This window comes from Crocodylus porosus, unplaced genomic scaffold (assembly GCF_001723895.1).
Source record: "Crocodylus porosus isolate Cpor-Errol unplaced genomic scaffold, CroPor_comp1, whole genome shotgun sequence".
NCBI lineage: Eukaryota > Metazoa > Chordata > Crocodylia > Crocodylidae > Crocodylus > Crocodylus porosus.
In genome coordinates this window covers 55,115,836-55,120,628 of record NW_017728907.1, presented here as the reverse complement: position 1 = coordinate 55,120,628, position 4,793 = coordinate 55,115,836, and the positions used below count along the sequence as shown (strand labels likewise).

Genomic DNA, 4,793 nt, shown 5'->3' with positions numbered 1-4,793 from the left:
AGGGGGCTGGACTCGATGATCTCCCGAGGTCCCTTCCAGCCCTAATGTCTATGAAATCTATGAAATCTATGAAACTCCCTAGGGTGCTACCAAGATCAACAGATGCTCTACGCACAGGCTGGGGATTGAGAGAGCTGTGGCATCACCAGCTCCCACGGTACAACCACACTCTGGCAGCTTGACCCAAGAGCCAAGCACAGGGACTGACATTTCAGAAGAGCTTTTCAAAGAACAAATTACCCCAATAAACCATAGGAGGAGCCCCAAGCACCGAAGGGATGAATGCTCTTTCCAGTGCATTTCAGCTCTGCAGACATTATCCAAGGAACTGCCCAATTTACTGTAACGCATTTGGGTAAAATGAGGTCACCGATGTTGGGCAACCGGACTGCAGGAAGAAGAACGCCAGAGAGCATCTCTCTCCTGTCACATAGTTATTGTAATGTCTAGCCACAAGGAAGGGCAGGAAAGCTGAGTCATAGCTTGTCTGAGACATCGGTTCCCAAAATTGGAGTCACAGCCCTAGTTGGGGACATGACACTTGTGGTGGGCCCCACAGGATTCAGTGACCAAAGATGGGCTTCATCTGGATTTGTGGCTACAAGCAGCCTCAGCCAGCTGGAAACTGGGTCATGGCATGCAAACAGATTGGGAACTGGTGGCCTAGGGTTACCGCAGAAATGAAAAACTCCCTGGATTTGGACCGCACAGCTGGCGGCTGTGGGTTTTCATGCCCGTTCTCGAACATCTCGGCATGGTGGAGGGGGACAAGCATTGCTCGTGGCTCCAGATAAACCTCAGCCATCAGGTCACACCGCTTTAAATCAGTTCGCGATCATTTGAGGAAGCCTTCCCATGAAAGAGGGATAGGATTTGTTTAGATCTGTAAAAAATAAAAAGGTAATTCCTGGACTACACAAGAGCATGAGAGAGCATGCAAAAGATCCCAGCAGGAAACAGGCAGAAGAGAATAACAACACGCTTAACAGGTTGACATCTACTGGTTTCTGTCCTCTGAGCGAAACAGGTCCCTCTCGATGTCGAAGTGCTGGGCTCCGTAGCTAGCCACTAGAACATCCTACCTGGGAACAAAGCAAGTCGTCCCAGGTCCCCGCCAAGACCCATCACCCTCTGAATGGTCCTCCACCCCAGCCTTGTCCCCCTCCCATGCGTGCCACACAAGGCTGTACCCTGGCAGGGGACTCCCAGCAGGCAGCCCCACATCTTCCCTCTGCATCTCTCTCGAGGACCTCTCTGCCGAGTGCATTAGCCCAGCCGAACATCGGGGGATTTTCAGCATCTTCGGTGGCTTCAGCCACACGCAGAGAGCAAACAGACCCGTATGTCAGCACGGTTTGTTCTGAAAAATTCAAAAAGGCGCTGGGTTTGCTCGCTCTCTGCTGACTCTCCTCCCCCCGCCCAAGCACATTTTTCTTTCCCCACACTCCAGTGGTTGTTTAACGCCATGCTGATGACAGAGCTTTGTCTGGAGGCTTTACCAGGATCAGCTCACCGAGGCATCGCATGCTGACCCAATCAATCTGCGGCACAGGAGCCGCTAAGAGAGACAAGCTAAACCACATAATTAGGAGGACGCAAACCAAACAGACGCAAAAAAGCGATGAGACTGGAACAACGCACCTGATCTGGCTCTGGACAGGCTGGATTTTGAACGTACTCTTCACGGGACCGCGTACAGTGCCTTATTATAGTTGGGCTGAACACTCGAGTGACACGGTGAAATGAATGGCCGATTTAAAATCGGGAACCCTAGCCACCAATTAACCCTAGTCTCAGCATCATGTCCCAGCCCACTCTGTCCCTTCTACACAGCCCGCAGGTACCCACTTCAAATCCACCAAATACCTCTAAATCGGGTCAACAGCGCACAGTCTCTTTCAGGAGCTGTAGCCTTGTGCATGTGTATATGACCGTGACTTTCTCCTAACAGCGCACATCAAGTGAGTGATTTGTTTCCACCTGACTACTGTCACTATACAGCCCTGCTCAGTAAACTTCCTAAAACAATGCAACAAAAGGGATGCCAACCCCCCCACCCATGAAAGTCAACACATCAAGGCATGTTACAGCAATTTGTAAAGCTTCAGAATGATAAAAGTAATGCTGAGATGGAAAGATCAAAGGGTGCGCCTTATATGACATCCTGCTGAGAAGCCCAAAGTCCCTACTGAGCATGTTGCGGTTCAGGCACTCTGTACAAAAGTCCCAATGGTATTATGAAGTGTACTGTCTCTGCTTCGCCCGCAAAGTGTACGAAGTATTGGGGTGAACTCTTTGATCAGCTCGACAGACACACAACCACTGCTTGGGCCAGGCAAAGCAAAGGTTCAAACTACCCCTCTGCACGACTGCCATACAGCAGGAAGCTAAAACTTGACACCTCCATTAGTCTGAGGGGTTTTAGGCAATTTTTCAAGAAAACTGAACTCGAACTGCACCTGGAATAAAAGGCGGCACACCAGACCCTGCTTCTCCCAAAAGTCAGGTGCTCTCTGCCAAGGGTTATCTTCAAGAGAGCTTGGGACAATTATGGTACGTGGGCCATACCTACTCGACACCACGACACAGCCGGTCTGTCCCATTCCTCAGACTTCCTCTATAATATATATGGTACCTAAGATGGGAGTCAATTAAAACTTTTCTACGGAGGTCAAAAGGCAGCAGAGTCTTTGATGGCAAACACTCCCAGGCTGTCAGACACCAAGGGCACTAGGAGGGTTTGGTCATTCATAGTCCCCAGGAAACTGCCGGGCTGAAAGTAAGGACCGCAGCCTCCAGTGCTCAGCTCCCGCGATGGGGGACCGAATTTTCAGAAGAACCCAACTCTCACTGTGGCATCACAGGAAAGGCCACAGTTTTGATAGCGTTCGGCACCCAGTAGCTCCCACTGGGACTATCACGTGGAGGAGAGAAATCGGGTTCTCAGTTAAGGAAAAGATTAAGATTCAGGCCAGATTTCCACCCACTGACGCATTCATCTGATTCACTTCACCAAGGCCACAACACACCCTGCCTGAATAGCTAATGCCAAACATCTGGGTCTCGCAGCAGCATCTCATGCCCACGCAAATCAGCCAGACGCTGGTAAACGAACGTGACCAAACGGCAACGCCTCCTCATGCAGCCTGCTACGGATTTGCACAGTATCTATCGATCCGCACAGATCCGAAAGGTGCTGAGATGCACCCCGCAGGTCCCCTTCCACATCCCTCCCACAGACGCTGTCCGTGCACTAAAGTTATTCCTTTTCGGCAGAGTTAAAAACCACCTGAAAACGCCTCTGTGCTTAGGGAATCTCTTCCCTTCCTCTGTCCCAGAGGAGAGTTGTACAAACAGAGTCAATCAAAAAAAAGAGAGCGAGCAAGCAACGACTGTCTGAAGTTCAATGCAAAAGGCAGCTGCATCCAAGTGCAAGGGCTTAGCACTGCACACTTATGCATTGCACAGCCAGCCCTCCCGCGCCAGCCTCACCCAAGCCAGATGTCCTCCATGACCAACAGCTGCTTTTCCACGTCACCCCCCACTTTTTACATGGGTTCCTTGCTTCTCAGCCAAGCTGCTTTGAGGTTTTCATCCGCCTAATCTCACCTTAGCTGGAAGGAGCTGTGCACTTGCTGAACTGTCCAGAGCAGCGTTCTCTGCGAGACCAGAGCAGCAGGGACAGGCTCAGGCAGTGACCTGCTGTCAAGGTGAAATAGCAGACCACCTGCTTATACTTTTCACCCCCATGCTCTCTCCCATTGTGCCCGAAAGGCCTGGAGAGGAAAGCGAGATCAACTGCCAGAACTGTCCTTAGGAGCACAGGGAGCGGCAAACCCCTTTACTTCCTTAAAAATGCTCAACTAAGTTTTCTTAAGGTGGCACCAAACAAATCTTTACTTTGCCGGCCATCACTTCCCTTCCCATTTCTGTGCCAATGCTTGGACTGCACACCTCTGCTGCCCAGCTTAGCCATGCATCATGAGTTATCACAACCTTTTGTCTTCCCCTTGACCTTCTTCTAGCTCACCGTTCAGGAGAAATTGGCACCGGGTGCAAGGAAAAATAAAAATAAAGGAACAAAAAAAACCCAGTTGAAAACTAAGGGAAGTGTGCCACATGCTACCCCAAGCTCTGAAGGCATGACAGAGTCTCAGAGATCTAATGCAGCCACGTTTCATGTGACAGGAGGACGATCAGTAAGACAGAAGGTTGAGCAGGATGTCAGACATTGATTTTACCTTCATCTTTCCCAGAAAACAGCTAATTTGCAAATTCTGCTGGGTGTTCTTCCCCCTCCGTTTAAGGCGTACAAGACCAATCGACGCGCAGCATGGGAAATCTGCCATACAGCTCATTTTTCAGCCCTGTTTTTTTCTTCCATCTCCAGCAGGTTCTGGTGAACTCCCCGTTCTTTAAAAATACGGTGAGGTTGTTCATTATTCGCCCCTTCTTGAACCTGCTTTTGCAACAATGGCCCTGCTTCAAGGCTGGCAAGCAGACAACAGCAGGTTATGCTTCCGCCTTAGGTGGGGAGCTTGCCTGGGGGCAGATTTGAGCAAGCGCCTTGCACGTAATTTGCTTTGAACTATTTTACCTGTTTGCTACAGGACTCTTGTGCCAGCACTGCGGCAGCAGTGTTTCTCAGGTGGGATGCCACAGAGCTCAACCCCTACCCTTACCTGGTCCCACTCACAGGCTTCACACTTGGATAAGCAATGTCAGGAGGGATGTGGACAGCATGGAGAGGGTCCAGGGGAAGCCGCCCACATGATCCGGGGGCAGCAGGGCAG

The 4,793-nt window shown here is 50.6% G+C and overlaps 1 long non-coding RNA gene across 1 annotated transcript in view; it reads right to left on the bottom strand.

The window, feature by feature from the left end:
- Positions 1–4,518, bottom strand: part of LOC109307508 — a 27,504-nt gene extending 22,986 nt beyond the window's left edge. Inside the window, exon 1 of the long non-coding RNA XR_002100278.1 lies at positions 3,610–4,518. This is a non-coding gene — a long non-coding RNA (uncharacterized LOC109307508). The remainder of the gene's footprint in view (positions 1–3,609) is intronic.
- Positions 4,519–4,793: the final 275 nt, after the last annotated feature.